Here is a 23,148-nt window from a genome sequence, read left to right on the forward strand (position 1 = left end):
CTGCGTATACAGTTTGTAAGCATGCTGCTTATTTCAGGAAGGTAAATTTATAAAAATAGAATTACTAAATCAAAATGCATGTATATTCTTGGCTCTTGACCTTTTTACAATAGTTTTCAAAATTGCTTTGAAGATATTTTTGATAATTTACACTTCCACCTACAGATAAGACAACCATATCTGGACAAGTATTATTAAATAATTTTATGTATCATTGCCCTTTTGTTAGGAAATAAAAAAGTTATTGCACTCTTTTTTTAACCTGTTTCCTCTTTAATGTACTGTTGAGTTGAAAATATATTCATTAAACAATTGTTTATTGAACACTTACAGCCCTTCATATGCAAAGTTTCTGTAATATCTTTTGGATATTCAGTTAGAATGTTGACAATTTTGTGCACTGGGTTTTAGTAACTCTCTAAATGTAAATAATATTATTGTTTTTGGTTTATTGTGAATATGTTTCCCATTTTGTCATTTGTATCATTTTCTTCTTAGGGTTAGGTAAAATAATAAAATTGTATATATTAATATCTATCTGTACTTTTTCCACTTGTTTTATAAATTAGCAATTACTTCTCTATCCTGAGACTAAATAACACAATTTCTCTTAAGCCTCAGGTTAGTGGAAAAATTACTCCATGTATCACTGCAATACAAATATTTAATTTACTTTGGAAATAGTATTTGATGTTTGTAAGATGAATCTTAGAATAATAGGTCACTTTTCCACGTATTTGAAATGCTTTCACTATTATATTGCAGGTTGAAACACACACACGTACACACACAAGCAGACAGAAATACCTCTACTTTAGAATCATAAACCCTTTTTAAAAATAATTCAAAATATATATTCCCTGATAACTTCTCATTTTAATTATTGTGGTTTTATATTTTAATATATTGTAAAGTAAGTATGCTTCTATTACTGTACTTTTTCAAATGTCTTACTTATTTTCATCTATTTATTCTTCTAGATTAAAATGATTTTACAAGTTTTAGAACACTCTATCAGAAACTGAATTAAACCTATAAACTAATTTGAAATACAGGAACATTAGTATATATGTATATGCATGTGTATTTATATACATATATATGCATGTGTGTTTATATACATACATATCATTTATTAAAGCTTCTTTTGTCTCTCTTTGTAAGGTTCTATGATTTTATCGTGTTTGCATATATTTCAGCTTAGGTTCGCTCTAAGTATCTTATGTGTTTCAGACTCCTGTGCAATCTTACATTTTTTTTCCTAATTCTTTGGATTTGTATTGAGAACTTACACAAAAGATACTGATTTTTCTGTACTTACCAATTATCCTGTTGCTTTACAAAATGCTGTTAGCTCTTAGTGTTTCCGTTGCTTTCCAAAGAATCGTTAGGTACGTTATCAAATTATTTTCAAATCATGAGGGCGTTTTTTGTCTCTTTCTACTATACCTCGTAAACATTTCTACCTAATATATTAGCATATTGACTAGAAGTTATGAAAACATTCAGTAATTAACATGTAGTATGTATTATAGTTATGTTTCTGACTGATGGAAATTTTTAAAAATTTCATCCATTTAGTATGTTACATTGGCTGGTATTTCTATGCATTTATGTTAAGAAGGTTATGTTTTTCTTAAAGTAGTAGGTTTTGAATAGGAGTTTCATTTATCTGTGTATAGCTTTTTGCTTTCTTTTGTTTTACTTATTCGTTATTATAAGTTGGTGATAAAGTCTATGGATTTTGGCTTCTGTTGAGGTTCTCATAGCTTTTGTTTGGTCTTTAGGTATGTATGTGTTTACCCATATGAAGCCTCTTAAATATTCCTGGGATCACTACTGTTTATTTTCAAGAATGATTACTTTAAAATATTATTATTATTATTGAATGGCTCTGGTGTTTGAAAAATCTATATTAACATCTTGCTCTTTCCTTGTTTGTTTGTAACCTTGAATCATTTATTTAATATTGTTAACATTTAGCTGTCTCCTGTAAAATGGGAATAATAATGACATCTACTAACAGGTGGATGTAAAGATTATCTGAGATAAAGCATTCTTAACCCATTGTCTGTCAGATAACAAGAACACAATAAGTAATGTAACAATGGTAGTAGTAATTGTAGGAGAATTAGTATTTTTCCTAGAATTTTTGTAGTTTACTCTTATAAGATATAATAATACATAGTTGTCTTTTCATGTCATCCCTCAGGTTTTCAGAACAAGATTGTGCCAGCTTCAGGAAATGGTTTTTTAATTTCTCCATATTTGGTACAGACAACTTAAACGCTATGAAAATTATATATTCCATGAAAGTCTAAAATAATTCATGGTCCTAGAACCTATATTTTATAAAATTTGAAAATATTTTTTAAATTTGTTTTATGCTCATTGATCTTTTCTGATTGTTCAATACCTTCTTAATCCCTTCTTTACTTAGCTTTTCAATTCCCCAAAGACTCAGTATTACAGCCTTTCTCTCAATTAATTTTGCTTATCTATGCTTTAAGTCTTGTCTCTTTGATTGGCTTTATAGGTTAAAAACTTTTATTTATTGATCAGTGACATATATCTATATTTGGTTTTGATTATATTTTCTTTCTCTTTACTGTCCTCCTATTTTTTGTTTTTCTCCTTAATATTTTCGCAATATTTGATATTATTTCTCTTTATGAAGAATAAAAGCATTTGTTGCTATGCTTTATCCTAGAGTATGGCTTTGGTCATATCCCGTAATTGTATTTTCTCAAATCCTTCTAGCTATGCAGCTAGTTTGAGCCTTATCTTCTTGGTGATTTGGGCTCATGAGGAACAGAGGAGCCAAACCACTATTGAGAAGATTGCTGTTTACCCTTTTGACAGCCACACAAACCACAGATGATACTCTCAGGTAGTTTAGCCTGGAAGGAGAGTATTTGTGGATCACAGATTTAAATATACAGTTAGAATTTTGACTTTCCTCTCCCTTGTCTATGTCTCTTGTTACTCAGGAATTAATTACATATTATAATAGGTCTTTAAGGGTATAGGACTGAATGATACCTAGTTTCTGACCTTAGGAAGCTCCCAGCCTAGTGGAAGAAACATACAAGCAAACCTTTTGAAATGGTCTTTATCCATAGACAGTGTACTAGTTTCCCTTTGCTGCTGTAACAAATTACCACAAATTTAGTGGCTTAAAGCAATACAAATTTATCATCTTAGAGTTCTGGATGTCAGAAGTCAAACCTGAGTCTCACAGGTTAAAACCAAGGTGATAGAGGTCTGCGTTCCTTTCTGGAGACTCTAAACCTAATCTGTTACTTTACCTTTTCCAGACTCTAAAGCTTGCCTCCATTCTTTGGCTGTGGCCCCTTCCTCCATATTCAAATCTAGCAGTTCTGCGAAAATCTTTCTTATGATGCATTTCTCTGGTTCCAACTCCTCTGCCTCCCCTTTCACCATTTAAGGACCCTCTGATAAATTGGACTCACCCAGAAAATCCAGGATAATCTTCTCATTTTAACATCAGCTGATTGGCAACCTTGCTTCCATCTGCTACCTGAATTCCCTTAGCCATGTAACGTAACATACTCACAAGTTCTGGAGAAGACGACATGTACTTGTTTGGAGTGACAGAGGGACTAGCTACTACACACTGGAAGAATCAAATATTCAATATGAGGTTATTGACACAAGGAAGAACACATACGAGAATTTTATGTGAAAGGGGTCTAAGAATGAGCAGGAGTTAATGCGGTAAAGAGAGCATGAAAGAACGTTTCAATTCCCGGGAACAGTGCGAGCAAAGGAATGAAGTGAAGTAAGGAAATCAAGTCTGGGTTATCTGACTTAGTGCTGAGTGATTTTACAGCTTGGAAGTAACACTTCTCTGGTAGCCAGGTTCTCCAGAAGTGTGCTTGTGAGCTCACAGGTTTATCATTGGTTCTGTTTAGGGTCCAATGTTGCATGTCATTCATTCTCTGCTTTCCTCCAGACGGGAAGTTCTCTATTAGTGTTACAATGGGATGGGACCCATATATTGGAAATAAACCTATACAGGAAAAGGTTGGAGATTGCATTTATGTACAGATTTGGGAGTGTCTGTCAACTCAGTAATGGCTAACATGTCATACATACACTTGGCAAAGTGTATAAAAGAACACACACAAACGTTTGCAGATATTTAGTAAGCGCTCATGACAAAACAGTATATAATTTGCGGAAATATTTTCAAATCTAGGCAACACCTCTATGTTTCACTGTCACTGATGCATGTTAAGCAACTCTCATTTACATGTGAACTCCACAGTGCCCATAATCTTAAACTTGATTTGTAAGATCGTAAGATCGTAATACCCATCAGCACCCTTACTCTAATCTAAGAAATGCTCGGAATGAAGAGCAAATAGGCAATATAAAGTCTATCTGAATATTTAGAGAAGGAAGAAGTACTTCATTTGTTGCATTAGAAGTAATGCAACAATTAATTAACCCAGGCAATAGGAATTTCTCTTGCCATACCACTTCTGCCTCTTCTGGGTGACAAGGACCCACTGTTCTTTTCAGGAAATGTATTTGACTTTTATTTCGGTATAAACATATGTGAAATAAATAACTTATATTATTTATTTATTATGATGTATAAACATATGTTTATACCTGAAATAAAAGTCAAATGGCTTTGGGAGGGTGAAGTGGGCAGATCACGAGGTCAAGAGTTTGAGACAAGCCTGGCCAATATGGTGAAACCCCATCTCTGCTAAAAATATAAAAATTAGCCGGACGTGGTAACACATGCCTGTAGTCCCAGCTACTCGGGAGGCTGAGTCAGAAGAATCGCTTGAACCTGGGGGGCGGAGGTTGCAGTGAGCCGAGATCATGCCACTGCCCTTCAGCCTGGGCGACGGAGCAAGACTTGGTTTCAAAAAAAAAAAAAAAAGTCAAATGGCACTGGGGACATAAGACTGAGCACTGGGGGACCAACCTTCTTGTTATCTCAGACTGTTACTGAAGTTCTGCTCCTTATTTTCGTGTGACCACAAATTCTCTTTGTTCATTCAGTCTTAAGTTACCTTCTCCTGGTATCCTCATGACTCCTCACCCATTGGAGTTTGTTCTAACTTCCTATCTATGACCAACTTCAAAGTGTCAACCATGTGGAGATTTCCTTCTTCACTTCCATTATTCCAGCCACTTGCATGGGGCCAGCAATAGTCTCTCCTTGGTGTTAGCCAGCAGGACTCTGTCAGGCTCAACTAAATTCCAAATGTCCCACATAAAATAAAAATTTCTGGCATTTCTTTGATCTTCTACCATATTCCCTGTTTCCGGTAATCAAATGTGTTTAACAAGTTGCTTAACCACATGATAAATGTAAAAACATTGTTGCCCTGTTAATGTTATGTTAATGCAAATGATAACTCAAAAGGCAGAAATCCATGGTGTTTAAAATTTCTTTTGTAAAATTTCCATACAGCGTTACTTTTAAAACTTGACAAAGAAACCTGGCTCTCCTTTTTGCTTGCTCCAGCCTTCCTTTCTTCTTCCCTCTTGTCCCCATTTTTAAGGGCCCATTGTGCTCCAAGCACTGTGGTCTGATTAAGGATATGTTCAGGTTGATAAGTACAGAACGTTATTGTCAAGGTTCTGTTCTTTGAATTTTTATGACGCAGAACTTAGAGACCAAGAAAGTCAAAGAAGAAAGGGACTGAAGAATGTCAAGGAAATGACCTAGCACTACAAGCCATAAAGTAATGACAGTTTCAAGGGGAAGAATAGAGAGAAAGAGGAATCATGTGGAGAGGAAGAAGGTGGGGAGTTAAGGAGATAATTTGGTAAGGAATGACTTGAGAAAAGACGTGCTAGAGTAACTCTGGGATCAAAGAAACATGAACAGCCAGAAAAAGGAGATTTTTTTTTTTAATGTTTCTAAGTACTTCATATTCTGATCCCCTGTGAGTAAAATAAGGAGTTTCTTTTAATTAGGTTGTTCTGTTAAACTTTGTCTTTTGCACATGCCATAGCTCTGAGACTGACTATATAGATTTATGAATGCAGAGAAAATATAACTAAAACAAAACATCTGGCCAGTGTACGACATACTACCTGTTATATTTTATAATTGTTTGAATAAATATATTTAGAACAAATAATATGACTTTATCTTCATTAATTTCTTGAAATAGTTTGAGGATCTAAACTTTTAGTATTTTTAATACTTATAAATTTTGTTTGTCCCATAGTATGTAAGTATGTACAACAAGTTTTCTGAGTTTCATTCTCTCCACTTTGGGCCTGTTGCATGTGGGGGTGCGTATGTGTGTGTGTATGTGTGTGTGTGACTGTTGTCTCAGAATTAAGAACTAGCTTGAGTATTTAACCAACTCAACATGCAAGGTTACATGGTCTCAATTTTACTCATGATAACCTTATGACAAAGTACTTTGTTTTGGCCCATAATAAATATGTGTGTTTCAGCTCCCTTCTTAAGACACAATGGTGTTAAAATTTAAATTTCACCCCCTCAGTGTCATTTTGCCTAAGGCTTCTTTGAAAAAAATAAAAACAAAAATATCTGGCTTCACCTCAGCCATCTTCTCTGCTTCTGCCCACCCCCATCCCCCGCCTTTTTATTCTCAATTCTCACTTCCCTTTTCAGGTTATAGCCAACAGGAATAGATCTGACGACTGAAATTCTTATGGGTAAAGGCATTGTGGACAAATACAAACTCACACACAATGGGTTCCAAAGTAAGTACGCCTGCAATCCAGGTGGGAAGGATTTCTCTGGCCATGCTACTTTTGCTGCCTCTGCGTGACAAACACTCGTTGTTCATTTCAGGTAATTTATTTCTGCCCTGCATTAAAGATGGGTGTCTGCTCAACCTAGATGAGGCTCAACAATATCTCAGAGGGTGAGCAAGGCTTTCTTCCCGGGGGCAGCTCCACACAGAAAACCGACAACCCACTTCCTGGGAAGAGGAGTGGAGAGCACTTTCATGAAAACAAATATGCTTTTCAAAGGTGCAAAGGTCTGGAAGAGAGAGAAAGTAGATGGGGGGGTGTGGGATGAAATTGAAAACAATGTATTTTTCCTTCATTGCCAATCATTTTGCACTGATGTTTCTCACTCACTGGATCAATGGCATTAATTGTTTCGGGAGGATGTCAAATGCCATCTAGGACAAAGAAGGCATTGCTCAGCTAGAATTTCAAACTAACTTTTTTTTTAAGTTCGTGATATTAAAAGCCTAGCTTTGTTGAATTAATAAACGATTTCTAAATTCCAAAGAACATCTTTCAACATATCCCTAGAGAAGCTCTGGGGACTGACTACAGAGGTTTACTGTAAGCCATCGAAACCTAAAGAACGTTGCAACAAACAGAATGAGAAAGCTTGCTGGGGCTGGGAGGAACTTGGAGTCATTTAGAGGCACAAGTCTAAGGCTAAGATGTTTTTCTGAGTCCTTTCAAAGAAGAGCAATCCCATGTTCAGATATGGTGACGAGGTAATTCACCTCCTATTTGGGGCTTAGGGCTCTTTGCAATAGAGTAGAAGTTGCAATGGGCAGATACAGGAAGAATCAGTCTGGGATAGTACGTCTGGCTCCCCACTGCCTGTATTTATCTGGGGGCATAAAGAATGATTTGATGTGGCTGGAACATAGGTGATGGATTAGACTGGGCCGTAAAAGCCTGGAAAAGTGCTTGCCATTCTCAAAAGTTTGGCCGTCTCCCTCTTCTCTTCTGATAGTCTCTTCCCTTCTCACTGCTTTAAATGTCATCTGTTTGCAGGAGACACCCAAGTTTATATCTCCTAAGCACCTCCCAAGAGATCTGAAGTCGTATATGTATATGTATGTGTATATGTATATGTATATGTATATGTATATATAAAATTGCCTACTTGACATCTCAACTGGGATATGTCATAGGCATCTCAAAGTTAATATGCCCAATATTTGAATTTTTATTCTTCTGTAGGACACTTTTCCGTCCCAGGCTTAGTCATATCCATAAAGGGTGCCAGTATCCCCAGCTGCTTAAGGCAAAATTCTTAGAGCCTTTCTTGGCTCCCTGTGTTCACTGTCTCCTCACATCCCACCCATCAGCAGTTCTTGACTTGGTCGTTGCCACTCTAGTACAGGAAAAATTAAGTAAGAAAATCCTAAACTAGGACAGGGAGAGTAAAATGGAGTAAAGAGGGCATGTCTTAGGGCTTTTGATAACTCTATAGAGAGGACGAGGGAGAGACAAGAGTTGCACGGGTGGATACAAGGGTCACCCAAATGAATACTATGGGAGAAGCCAAATCGGGCACATTGCATGTGAAGAATATGAGTGACCTACAGACACAGACATTTATCAGGCAGTTATACAGCCATGCCTGCTACTAAAGGGAAATGAGAGCTAAAAACACAGATCTTTATAGCTACTAGCAGCTTCAGTGATGCAAGTGAATTTCAACCTAGATTCTCAGATCTTTCATCACCTGGAAAAACTTGTAAAAACACAGATTCCTTGGCCCACCCCCTCATGGTTTATATTCAGCATGTCAGGTAAGGTGGCCAAGAACCTGCATGGTTAGAAAGCCGCCTGAGGAAATCTGACGTGTGTCCAGTTTTGGAAACCAATGGATTGGGCCACACCAGGGAATGCTGTGTAAAGAGCAAATGGCAAAGATATTGGTCTTTGTAGAACCCAGCTTTAAGGATTGAGCTTGGAGAAAGAGGAGCTTGTAAAAGGAGACTCTAAAGGAATGATCCGACAGGTTGATGGGGCAGCCACAGAGAGAGACGTCAGAGAATGAGCCTCTTTATCCTCTTTTGTACCATGATTCATGACTACATTATCATTTTCCCAGTATTATTTTCTCAAAGCTAAAAATGTTCCTTTTCTATAGACTACTTCTCTGTAGACTATTTTTTTATGGTATCCTATTGAGTGAAAAAAGCATTTTATTAAAAGCAGTAATTTGTTACTGCTCTAAATGATCTTTTATAGTTTCTAAAACACAGTGTCTTCTTGATAAAGCAGGTCTGAGAGTGAATTATTAAGCTACTGGAAGTCCTTGCCAATGAACAAAGACATAAAACATAATGTGACTAAGTCTGCTAATGCAAAATGGCTGGGTTGTATTTGGTAATTAGTATGCTGCTGTTAGCACCTTTCACCTTTTTTTGTTTCTTTGGTAGGTTTCTTCTTGAAAAAAAAATTAGATTACTTGCAAAAATAATTTTTGAGATTTAAAACAAAGCCCTACCTTTGTGTAGGCAGAATTTACACAATGGCGTCCTAAAATATCTTTCCCTTTTCTTCAGCAAGGTGATGCTCACTGAATGAACCATAGGCTAACTTCTCTGCAAAATCAGAGTGCACAGATGATGAGACATTTTATTTTTACTCTTTTCCACTTCCTCAGGCCATACCTGACCCTTTACAGCTAATGTGATCTGAAAATGAGGAAATGAAGGTATTTGGATGTAAATGCTCAGCCACCTCCACACCTGGGTTTGCACACACCTGAGTGAGGATGCTGTCTTGTATCTCTGTCCTTCCTGTTAAAGACAACTGAGGAAGACCTTGGAGGACCACAAAATCCTCCAATATGTTGTCATTGAAAAGCTGTTAGAAATTTCACAGCTGACAGCATTGCATCTAATTACTGAATTATTAAAAGGAAGGCATCTGCCTAAGAAGCAACCTCCTGTCACTCAAAAAGATAAATTCAAGTGAAAAGCAGAGGTACAATTAGGTCATCTCACTCACTTTTGCAGATAAATTTGAAATATTCAAACTCAAGAGGCAAGGAAACTTAATTGCATCTGGTACCCTCTTTAAGAGTAACTTGAAATATTAAGGCAAGTGCATTTTCAGTCCTTGCATTAGTTGCTGGGAGCAACAGTCTGAGCCTTCTGCTAATTTATATTTTTGTTTTAGACCCAAAGTGTCTTTTTGAACTTAGACTCATTTTTTTAGTGACCCAATCTCACAAAAATTGTACCTATGAGATTTCAATAGAGGAAATAAGTAGGGGTCGTGGGGCACAGGGTAGGGGCCAAGGATGATTAGAAGGGCCACCTTATAAGACAGGCAATTTTGTTCATAAGCCCCCTTTTTTTGCGTGTAGCTTTGAAATCATCTCACAGAAATCCGCTAGCTTCTCTTGGCCTGTCCATAGAGAAAGTCAATAGCTTGCATTTGTTCTGTTTTTGTATTTGTGTCCTCAAAAAACCACATTTCTTTGTGATCATATTAAGAATACAGTAAGAAATATAAATTATTGAGCTTTCAATGTTTGCTAGTCTCTATACATAAAAGCTTTTTTTTTCTGTTTTATCCCATAGTATCTCTGCAAGTTAGACAACAACCATTCATTTCATTTCATAGAAGGGAAAAATGAGTCACAGGTAAGTAACTTGCACGCTCAAAATAACATGGCTAGAAAGTGGATGAGCCAGAGAATAGCACTAGTGTTTAAACTATCTACGTGTCTTAATTAGTCATTTCTTTTCTTTTAAAGGATTTTATAAAAAGACATAAAGAGAATGGTAATTATGGCAGCCTTTTTCAACTTTGTGTTGCAATTGGATGTCCATATTTTCTTAACTGAAGGAGAACATCAACTTTTAGCATAATTTCCCTGCCAGAGTCTTTACTTGGCCCCTGAGCCTCCCTTTGCACAGCACATCCAACTTTACCTGCATTACCTGTTCCTCCATTTGTACCTCTACTAAGGAGGCAGATAAAAAAAAATAAAAAAATAAAACAGGAGTCCTTGCTTATTTGTACAACCTAGTTGGCATCTTTTTTCAGTTTCCACTCAATAAATATTCTTCAAACTAATGGAGTCCAACTCCTTCAACTGCAGAGTCCAACTCCTAATGATTGACTTTGTTTAGTGCTGCTTATTACAGGCTAAGGATATTTACCTGTATGACTACCAGACTACCCATGTCTCCAAGTCAGGCAGGATGACCCATTCTAGAGTATGTTTATGATGGAGACCTGGCTCTACAAAATGCATTCAGAAGCATGAAGTCTTCCAGGATCTTTAGTATTTGAATTTGACCCTGAAGATAAGCTTCTCTAAAGAGACAAGAGGGACTCATTGGCTCAGATTAAGGTCATGTGATTCTTTCCATGCTACTGAATTATATTTTTTAAATTATAAATATTTATATATATACACAAATATATATTATAAAATATGCATTAATAAATATATAAGTAAGTATGTAAAGTATCCAAATATTAATATTATATATTATATATAATATATATATTTCCCCTTCCTCAAGATGGTATTTAACCTTCTTCTCTGTTTAAACCAAACAACGAATCAACTTAGACTCTAGAACCATGATGACATAATGGTTTCCATACAGTGTGTGTAGCCAAAATCCCTAGGTCTAGCTCTCAATTCTGCTGCATAGCAGCTGTGTGAACTTGTGCCTCAGTTTCCCAGTCTATACAATAATAATATATTTAAAAGTGACATACTCACAATCCATAGAGCTGGAACTTAAACTCTGTGCCTCTGCTAATTGCATTAAATGTTAATTTAATTTTTACCAGTTCATCTACTTAAGGATCTGAACTTGGTCTTATTTATCTTTTCATTCACAGAACCTAGTACAATGTCTAGCACATAGTACACGCTCAGTAAATTTATGTTGCATGGATTTTTATTATTGTTAAAAGTTTGGCCTAACATGAGAAAAATGCCAACATTTTAAAGAAATAATATCTTATGGCCCTGTAGGCAAGATATTTTCTAGAAGTAAACAATGATCAAAATTCAGCTATTGAAAAATTATATTTTCTTCCAATATAACCAAACAAAAGCTTATAATGGCATGCTGAGGATAGCATGAAAGCCAGAAGCCTACAAACATGTGAAAAATGTTAACATCACATTTTTAGGCTTATTAGAAACAGCCTAAATAATTACAGCAGTCAAATTACTGGTGGCTTTTGGCTCATGTCCAGGATGAAAGGTCATAACCCAACATACCAGAAGTTTTCCTGGCATGATTGGCAGGAAGAGGAAATACACTGATACCTTTCACATGGGAATCACAGCTTGTTGCAAATAGAAGCAAAACACATATCTGGATTTTGTGGGAAAAGTTCATTGTGTTCTGATTCTAATTCTTTGTTCCCAAAGTTGCTTAATTGTGATTTATTGGTTATTGGTATATGTGTGTGGGTGTGGATGTGGGGATGTGAAATGAAACAAATGCATACCACAGCAAAATAGAAATCATGCGCTGCTACTTAAAATTGTCATTGGATATATCCCCGCTTTCTCCTCATTGCAGTATCTACTGGATATTTTGGCCCTAGCCAGAAAGGAACCTATTTCTCACATGAATTTCTTTTTCAACTCCTAGATGGAAAATTACGAATTTTGGAGTTTCCAGACAATTGTCTACAGTCCACCCATATGAATACAGAAAGTACTACCCCCAGGACTGACGTAACAGGGTAGTCGATCACAGCCTGTCCTAAGTCTGTAATATGTGCCTGGGTATTCCCATGCTGCAGCTCTAGGTCTGTGCTCTGGATCTGTTGGTATTCCAACGATTCAACACTTGGAGTAAGAGAAGGTTTTATCTTATGTTGGGGATTTTTATTCGGAGGCAGATGATATACTTCTCAGCTTCACTTCCATAATGTTTGAGAAGATGTAGGTATTCACAAGATGCTATAAGCTAATTTATCAGCAGGGTCCATTTTGGGTCCAGGTGTGGCTCGTATGACATCTGGATGCTATTTTATTATAAGGCAAGAGTTTTCAACCTCCCCTGCACATTAGTCTCACCTGGGGAGCTATTAGCCACAACCATCCACGCCTATTACACCTCTGACCAATTGGGTGGGACCCAGACATCAGTGATGTATATAGCTCCCAGGTGATTCCAATCTGCAACCAACACTAAGAACCACTATTAGGTCATAATCCTCTCCATAGGCAGATGAAACTATATGTACATTATGCATTATTGAGGTTTTCTAAAGTAGTCACTAGCTCATAAAGACTAAGTTGTCTTTAGATTTTTTGAAGAACAAAAATTATATTGCTTGCTCTTAAAATATAAAGAGGTTCATTTTAACTTGGAACGAACAACCTGAATCAATTTCCATTTTGTGTCCTTTGAATATAGAGAAAAACTCTGCTCATATTCATGTCTATATTTTGAAATATTTGTATTTAATATATTCTCATGTTTCATGAGAGAAAACCCTTTGAAGAGCCCACCAGAGTATGAGATACTGGGTCTTTGAATTCATTTTTATTCAATAATAATTTTTAAGTTCTTTTAAGATTCCTAGCAATAAGGGCTCCCAAATAGTGTCCATGCTACCAAAGAATTCATGATCAGTAGGAAAACCAGTTGTGTGTGCAATTAACTATAATGCTATGAGATAATTGCACTAAATGAACTGTTTATTAAGTACTAGGTCGTATGTGCAAGGGAAGATCAGGGAAATTTCCAGGGAGAAATCAACGTTTATGTTGGTGCATGAAGGGTGCTTAGGGGGATCCCATGTGGGCGCCTGGGCAAGGACATGAGAAAGTTGCTAGATATATGAAATTTACATTAGTTTTGGGATTGAAAAATATGCTGGAAGTGCCAGATCACTGAGAATTTTTACTAATAGCCCTGCTGTGAAAGACAGACTAACCTTCTCAGTGACTCAAAAGAAGTGGGGATGAGACATTTATTTTTTAAAAATATTTTCAAGTTAAAATAGTGAAAATTAACGAAATTCAGAATGATTGCTGGTTATTTGTATTTCTAGCTTTTCCTCATTTTATGAAATATAGCAAGGGCTTTTTTCAAATCATGATTCTGTGGGGCATTTTTCTATAATTTAATGGCCATATAACAATAGTTATTATAGTTATATTTTCTTGAATTAATGTATTACACAGGGCTAGTAGTCCCAGATGACATGTGCTAATAAGGTAGTCATTAAATCACAAAGACTAAGTGAAAACAATTGCTTTCATAACCTTATATTTAATTGCATGCACAGGTGTTTTTGTTTTGAAGAAGAAATTTTAAGTAAAAAGTATGATTAATTCTCATGCCATCCCAGAATGCCAGATGAAGAGAATTTTTGCCCAATTTAGAGAGAATAGAGCACACAGATGTTAAGGTCATGGTGACAGAAAGAAAGTGTTCCTGACCTGCAATAGTTTACTTTTCTCCAAATTGCCAAATGACTCCACAATCGGTTTCAGGGTGGGCACCGACCAGGAGTGTTCCTCTGTATTTATTGTAAACCTGGTACTGTGGACCCGCTCCATATTATCTGTGCTATTTTGTCACAGAAAATCTTATCTTTCTCAGCTGTTACTGGAAGGACTCCTGGAATTATTCAGGAGTGTTTACTTGGAGCCCAGAAGTGGAATTCAGATTATCTACAAAATCCAAGTAATCTACAATGAGTTCTTCAAGATAGAAATTAGGCACTGCATACAAAGGAAAGAAACATCTTGATGAGTGGAATAAACATTGAACTAGAAACCAAGAATCAAGCATTGAGGTCCCACCACTTAAAAGCTAGATAACCTTGGGGAAGTCACTCACCATGACTGGAACAATTGAACCTAACATTTTTTTTTCTTGTTTTATACTTTAAGTTCTAGGGTACATGTGCATAACATGCAGGTTTGTAATAGGTATACATGCGCCATGTTGGTTTGCTGCACCCATCAACCCATCATTTACATTAGGTATTTCTCCTAATGCTATCCCTCCCCCAGCCCCCAGCCCCAAACAGGCCCCAGTGTGTGATATTCCCCACCCTATGTCCATGTGTTCTCATTGTTCAACTCCCACCCATGAGTGAGAACATGTGGTGCTTGGTTTTTCTGTCCTTGTGATAGTTTGCTTAGAATGATGGTTTCCAGCTTCATCCATGTCCCCGCAAAGGACATGAACTCATCCTTTTTTATGGCTGCATAGTATTCCATGGTGCATAAGTGCCACATTTTCTTAACCCAGTCTATCATTGATTGACATTTGGGTTGGTTCCAAGTCTCTGCTATTGTGAATAGTGCCATAATAAACATACGTGTGCATGTGTCTTTATGGTAGCATGATTTATAATCCTTTGCGTATATACCCAGTAATGGGATCACTGAGTCAAATGGTATTTCTAGTTCTAGATCCTTGAGTAATCGCCACACTGTCTTCCACAATGGTTGAACTAATTTACACTCTCACCAACAGTGTAAAAGCGTTCCTATTTCTCCACATCTCCAGCATCTGTTGTTTTCTGACTTTTTAATGATTTCCATTCTAACTGGCATGAGATGATATCTCATTGTGGTTTTGATTTGCATTTCTCTGATGACCAGTGATGATGAGAATTTTGTCATATGTATGTTGGCTGCATAAATGTCTTCTTTTGAGAAGTGTCTGTTCATATACTTTGCCCACTTTTTGATGTGGTTGTTTGTTTTTTTCTTCTAAATTTGTTTAAGTTCTTTGTAGATTCTGGATATTAGCCCTTTGTCAGAAGGGTAGATTGCAAAAATTTTCTCCTGTTCTGTAGGTTGTTCACTCTGATGATAGTTTCTTTTGCTGTGCAGAAGCTCTTTAGTTTAATTAGATCCCATTTGTCTATTTTGGCTTTTGTTGCCATTGCTTTTGGTGTTTTAGTCATGAAGTCTTTGCCTATCCACTGCCCATTTGCCCATACCACTGACTTTCTTCACAGAATTGGAAAAAACTACTTTAAAGTTCATAAGGAATCAAAAAAGAGCCCAAACAGCCAAGACAATCCTAAGCAAAAAGAGCAAAGCTAGAGGCATCACACTACCTTACTTCAAACTATACTACAAGGCTACAGTAACCAAAACAGCATGGTACTGGTACCCAAACAGATATATAGAGCAATGGAACAGAACAGAGGCCTCAGAAATAACGCCACACATCTACAACCATCTGATCTTTGACAAACCTGACAAAAACAAGCAATGGGGAAAGTATTACCTATTTAATAAATGGTGCTGGGAAAACTGGCTAGCCATATGTAGAAATTTGAAACTGGGTTCCTTCCTTACACTGTATACAAAAATTAACTCAAGAACCTCACATTCTTTAACTGAATATGGAGAAAGTATGCTTGTCTTTTCATACTCACAGTGTTGGGCGAACCAAATAAATGTGGGAGGATTTTACAGTATGTAATATGGTTCACAAAGGAGAGCCACAGATATTGGGGTTGCTATTATTATTTGGCTTTTACAGTTTGTCAAAGCCATCTCTCTTTAAGGTAGAAATGTTAGAACCGGCAGAAAAATACAGGTAAACCAACAGAAATTACTAGAGAGAAATGATTTAGAATTGTGGATTTAGTCTCTCCAAATTATCTTTTACATAATGAGGTGATACTTTATGAATAATTTTGCATTTGGATTTTTCACTTACTAGTTATGAAAACAATCTATGTCTTTAAAATTTTCTATATGTATAATTTAGAAACCTTGTATTATTCCAATTTGTAGATGCCTCATTTTTATAATTTTATCTTTATGCATAAAACTTTGTCTGGATTTCAAATGTTCTAATCATAAATTCCCAATAAGGACACGATTGCATCAAAATACAGAAACACCTTCAATCAAAGCTTTTAATTTATAATTCCAAGCTGATTTCTTAAAAGCTTTTTATAATTGCACCAACACCATCAATTTGTGAGTGTATCTGTTTCAGCACACCCTTACCAACACTGTATATCCCAATGTTTAGAAATAAATGTTGTTTTGTTTTCCATTGTTTTTGGAAAGGGAGGCAGGCTTAAGGGTAGAGTAGAATTTCTCCATTTATAGAACCCTTATTATGACAATCACTCTCCACATAATCAAAGTTTTTTTTTCCTTTTTCTCTGCCAAATAAAAATGAACATTATATGAAGTTAAGAAACTTACAGTCATGCTGATAGATTTAAAATGAACGTTATGAATGTGAAGAAACTTATAGTCATGCTGATAGATTTAAAATGAACGTTATGAACATACTTTTATTTTCTTCTGAAGCATATAGCAGAGATAATAATCACACAAGTGAAGCCATTTGAATTTTCTAACCTAGGATTTTAGGAAACTAGATAAGGATTTCAGTGTGGCAGATACTTTGCTTATCCAGAATCCACATACCCCATCTTTTTCTTAAGAACACTTTCACAATGCACTTTGGAAGTGCCCAATTTGCCCAGACCTAGTGGCTCGGGCATGATTGTCCTCAGCCAGTCAGTATAGCCCCATTCTCTTTTAGCAGATGATGCTCATTTTTCTGTTTCTCTTAAATTAAGGAACCCATATGTCATCATTTCTGGCCAGTGACCTGTGAGTGGAAGTCTGAGAAGAAGTTTCCGGGAAGAAGAGTCCTGTTATGTCCTCACTCTGTTGTTTCCTGTGAAGGATACTGGTGGGCAGAAGGGAAGACTAGATTGAGGCATCCATCTTGACATCATGAGATAAAGACCACCAAAATTCCAGAAGTACCTAAACAAATGCTGGAAGCAATCAACCAGTGATGAGACCACCTTCTGCCAAGAGTATATCCAGCTCTTTAAGGTTTTAAAATACTAAGAGTTGATTCATAACATTAGTAAAAAAGATATAAACTAGATATATGAAATTTGCTAATAATAAACTGGATAGGAAAACACACTAATAATACACAAATTTGAAAAAAAAAAAAACAAAAAACAGGCAGTCATGATGAAAATAAAGCCATGAGCTGTCACCTGGAGAATACAGTTGACCAGCCATAGCTATAAGCTAAGGTTTCCCCAGAATGGGTGTTTGCCATAGACCAGGAAATATGCAGAAGTCAATCACAGAAGCTGAGTATAGAATCAAGATTTACCAAATATTTGAGAGAGGTGATTTGCATGAAAGAGAAATAGAAAATCCAAAATTAAGAATAACTTATACCCAGGATGATAAAGGTAATAGAGCAAATATAAAAAAAAGAAAATCTTAAAATAGGAGCTACAGGGGGTATTATGATTGTCATTAAAAAAAATAAAAGAATATATGTGAGGAAACAAGTACCAGTAGTAGTGAAAAGAACAAAATAGAGATTTGGGGAGGAAAAGTTAGTCCTGTAATAACTGTTGTACATGTATAAATAAGCACATTACATGTACAGAATAGCAAATTAGATAAAATGAAGGGCAAATTGAAGAGCTAGAAGGTCAAATTGGGAGACATTGGTAGAACACAGCACAAAAATTTAAAGAGAAACAAATGTGTAAAACGAGGTCTAAATATTTAAGACAGAACCAAATTTTCTAATGTCTATGTAAAACTGCTTATTGAGTGTAAAACTGTATATTGAGTGACAAGAGAGTAGAAGAGGGGAAAAAATTGAAAAAAAAACAGTAGGAATAAATATCCCAGAAATGCTACATAATAAATATATACATGAACAAATAAATATCATCTATGCTCAAGTTGAATGAGTACATGGTACTGAGTGGCCAAAATGTAATCGTAAGCTAACCAAAAACTCACATTGAGACAACAATAAAATCAAGTTTTATAAAACTAATACTGAAAGAGGTAATCTTAGATGCCAGAAGAAAAAGAAAGATTATCTAGAAGGAAAGGGAGGTCAGACTGACACCAGATTTCTCCTTAGCAGTATGGAGTAAAGAAACCCAGCAAAGTGACATCAAAGTTCTGAGAAAGTGTATTTCAAACCTAGCATGCTATACTCAGTCAAACCAGCCAAACTATCATTGGAGATTTAAGGGGATAATAAAGTTTCTTTCAGACATAGAAACCTCACAATTTATAGAACTTCTCTGAAATAACCATAAGAGAATGTACTCAAAAATAAAAGTGGAAGAACGAATATACAAGAATTATTTTAAACAAATAAATATCTAAAGTCCTATCAAGTTTTACCACTTGTAAAATTTATTCCACAATAAAGTACGGGGTAAAATGCCTATGAAAGGAGTGAGGTGAGCACAGAAAAGAAAAGTTTGCTCAGATACAGGATATAAATATTGAATAAATTCTGAACTGAACACTTCCCGAACCCATCATAATGAGAATATCTGGGGAGAATCCTGGAATATATTTTCAGGGAGGACTACACCTATTGACCAAATTAAATTTAACTGCAATAATTTAAATATAAAAAGGGAAATGGATTCATGAATTTTAGTAAAAAGTAGTAAAAATTGAAAGCAGTATATATGCATGATAAGATATATACAAAAAAGAATAAAGATTTTTTTAGATCATCTATAATGCTACTATAAAACTTTTAAAAACCACCATTGATACTTGGGAAGTATTTTCTTCTGGAGTCTTTTCGTTGTATATTTTTATCTACCTGTGATCAGAATGTCTGACAAATGCTATCAGACATTTCTACTTATTGTTACAATGTTACGTTGTATTTTCGTATCACCTATTTTTTAATATAGCAAACTTTTGCCTTGTGAATGGGCATCATTTTCTGACTCCTCTTTTATCTCAATATTTCTCAGTTTAGTTGTCCATACTTCCTGTTTCTACCCAGATTTCCTCTGGGGTCGAACATAATCCCGCTGGGCTTGTTTCCACCACTTCATTTGAAACACATATCCCAGTTATCAATAACCCACTATGGCGAGTTTCAAGTTCTGAGCCCGTCTTACCAGATGGCCTCACAGCATTTGGTATATACACTAAAATCCAAATTTCGATCTCCACCATCACCCCCCTAAGCTGGACTTGCATATATATTTCCCTTCTCAAAATCTCCAATTGGGCATCTGTTAATCCTATCACATTTAAGGTATCTGAAACCAACCTCTGGATTTGCACTCCCCTGTGAACCTTCCTTTAGTTTTACCTATTACAGTAAATGGCAACCCCATTCACTCCATTGCTCAGGACAAAAGCCTAATAGTTTTTGATTATTTCTTCCTCTTGTACCCCTATTCTGAATTAAACTGCTTCAGGTTGTCACGACAAGGACCCCATCCCAGCCCATATCAATCCGAGTGGGCAGATCGCTTGAGCCCACGAGTTGGAGACCATCCTGAGCAACACGGTGAAACCCCGTCTCTACCAAAAAACACTAAAAATTAGCTGGGCTTGGTGGTGCCACGCCTGTAGTCCCAGCTACGCAGGGAGCTCCAGTGGGAGGATTCCTTGAGCCCAGGGAGGAGGAGATTGCAGTGAGCCCAGATCATGCCACTGCACTTCATCCTGAGTGACAGAGCGAGACCCTATCTCAAAAAAAAAAAAAAAAAAGAAAGAAAAAGAAAACAATAAAATTACGTTACCCCCAACTTCTGCTAAAAATATTTTAATGGCTTTTAATCTCCAACCCAAAACCATCCTCTTGGCTGTACGCCTCTGTGACATGTGATCTGGTTACTTCTCCCCTTCACTCCTGCCTTTGAGCCACACTTCTTGGCTTGCTGTCCCTTGAGCACACCAAGCAAGCTTTGCGTAGTCAAGTCACATACGCTTGCTATCCTCTGTGCCTGGAACACTCTTTCTCTAGATATTTTCCTTTCTGACTCCCTCACTCTCTTTGGTGTCTTGCCAAATGTCACCTCCTCAGAGTATCCTTCCCTGACCTTTAGACCTGAAACTAACCACCCATCAGTACTCTTCATCCTTTTACGTTTATTTTTATTTTTAGTGTCTGTTACTCTTAAAATTATACATCATTGTCTCTGTTTCTTCCCTCAAATATAAATGGTTATTTATATTACAAGTGAAGAAACTGAGGTTTTGAGGTGACAATAGAACTATTTGGTGTGGGGTGAAACCCTAGACTTTGAAGTCAATAGATGCAGGGAAGAGAGAGAGAGTTAGTTCAAGAGTATTTTTTTTAAATGTTTGAAAGTGGAAGACAAAGAACTCTTTCAATTATAAATCACACCTTGGTCCAGCAAGGAATGAAAGGTTTGAATTCCAGCTGGTGTCAGGAATTGACCACAGCTTGCTGATTCTGTTTTAAATGACTCCAAGTGTGATTTAAAGGCACCAAAGAAGCCAGGGCAGGGTGGAGGTCACCCTTTCGATGCTATCGGCGACTAAGGTAATTTGGGAGCTGAGTCAAGGAAGGTGTGGTTTGCTGACCCACAAATCCAAAGGGAAAAGGTAAAACCTTTGAAAATAGGCCAGGGTAAGTATTCCTTTGTCCTATTTGGGGAAAAGGCAAAGTAGACCCAGCTGGACACAATTAAGCCTGCAAAAGGTCCAAAGGGCCATGAGCAAGAAAGAGCAACAGGTAAAAACTGACCTCTACGCCAACTCTGATACAAACCAGTGAGACCTACAAATGTGTTGTCAATTTGCATATTTCCAGGAGAGGAGAAGGCGGCCATCCGCACAATGTTAACTGAGGTATATGTTGAGAAGATCACCTGAAATGAAATATGAATCTCATTGAAGGCACTCTGAAAGTGCTGATGTTACATACAAGATGGGGACCTCAGTCACTAGCAAGTCCCCAAAGCTTATACCAATGTCTGAGATGAGAACCCCGCTCCTGTACACTCCATCCTCCTACTCGTATCTCCTCCAACCAATCATTACACTGTTTTCATCTCTGCTTTTATGACTTTCTTCCCAACCCTATTGTGAGTTCCCTCTCCCCAAGGCAGAAATCTGTCTTTCATCTACAGATCCCCCAGATGTTTGGATGGTTTTTGGTGTGTAGAAAGTATTCAAAAATATTTGATGAAATTATTGTAAATGAATGAAAAAACTCAAATGAAAAAGACCTCATTTCCCATTTTTAGAAACAAATATTTGGCTCTGGCCATATGAATGAGACTCAAATGCTGTCCACAGAGCAACAGCTTGCCCAGTATTATATACAGGGACAAGGTCTGTATTGTGCAGATGATTTGGATGCTTGTAAGCCACATGCTTACCATCAGATAATAGATGTGTCCACAAACAAATGAAATGCACCGGGAAATGGGAGTCTTACCTTTGTATCCCAAGGGCCTCCTTTGTAGGTCTGCAAATGAGCTAGAGAAGTCATGTGGATTAGAGGATTCATAACAGAAAGATTTCTCTTTGAAAGTACTATTTTAATTCCTTTTTAAATAATGTATGCTTTCTATGGGAAAAGTAAGAGGGAGAGAAAATCAAAGTTGTAGTCACTGATATTTCTCTTATCTAGATGTAGGAACTGTTAACTGGTTGCTATGCTCCCACCCCCTGTGGTATAAATAGAAAAACATTGTATTTGACACTGTGTGTGTGTGTGTGTGTGTGTGTGTTTGTGTCTGCATGCACACAGGTGTGTATACACTCACAGTTCTTTTTTTAAAATTATTTTACTTTAAGTTCCAGGATACATGTGCAGAATGTGCAGGTTTGTTACATAGGTATATGTGTGCCATGGTGGTTTGCTGCACCTATTGACTTGTCCTCTAGGGTCCCTCCCCTTTCCCCCCCACACCCCAACAGGCCCCGGTGTGTCTTGCTTCCCTCCCTGTGTCCATGTGTTCTCATTGCTCAGCTCCCACTTATGAGTGAGAACATGCAGTGTTTTGTTTTCTTTTCCTTTGTTAGTTTGCTGAGGATGATGGCTTCCAGCTTCATCCATGTCCCTGCAAAGGGCATGATCTAGTTCCTTTTTATGGCTGCATAGTATTCCATGGTGTATATGTAGCACATTTTCTTTATCCAGTCTATCATTAATGGGCATTTGGGTTGGTTCCATCTCTTTGCTATTGCAAATAGTGCTGCAATAAACTTACATGTGCATGTTTCTTTATAGTAGAATGATTTATATTCCTTTGGGTATATAGCCAGTAATTGGATTGCTGGGTCAAATGGTATTTCTACTTCTAGATCCTTGAGGAATTTCCATACTGTCTTTCACAATGGTTGAACTAATTTACATTCCCACCAACAGTATAAAAGCATTCCTATTTCTCCACATCTCCAGCATCTATTGTTTCTTGACTTTTTAGTAATTGCCATTCTGACTGGTGTTAGATGGTATCTCATTTTGGTTTTGATTTGCATTTCTGTAATGATCAGTGATGTGGAGCTTTTTTTAATATGTTTGTTGGCCACATAAATGTCTTATTTTCAGAAGTATCTGTTTATATCCTTAGCCACTTTTTGATGGGGTTGTGTTTTTCTTGTAAATTTGTTTA

General features: G+C 36.6%; 1 long non-coding RNA gene across 1 annotated transcript in view; it reads left to right on the top strand.

Moving 5' to 3' along the window:
- Window positions 1-1,117: 1,117 nt before the first annotated feature.
- Window positions 1,118-23,148, top strand: part of LOC134760227 (uncharacterized) — a 35,410-nt gene continuing 13,379 nt past the window's right edge. The window contains exons 1-2 of the long non-coding RNA XR_010137272.1: window positions 1,118-9,454; window positions 10,329-10,391. This is a non-coding gene — a long non-coding RNA (uncharacterized LOC134760227). The remainder of the gene's footprint in view (window positions 9,455-10,328; window positions 10,392-23,148) is intronic.

Source organism: Pongo abelii, chromosome 16, assembly GCF_028885655.2.
Source record: "Pongo abelii isolate AG06213 chromosome 16, NHGRI_mPonAbe1-v2.0_pri, whole genome shotgun sequence".
NCBI classification, from domain to species: Eukaryota; Metazoa; Chordata; class Mammalia; order Primates; family Hominidae; genus Pongo; species Pongo abelii.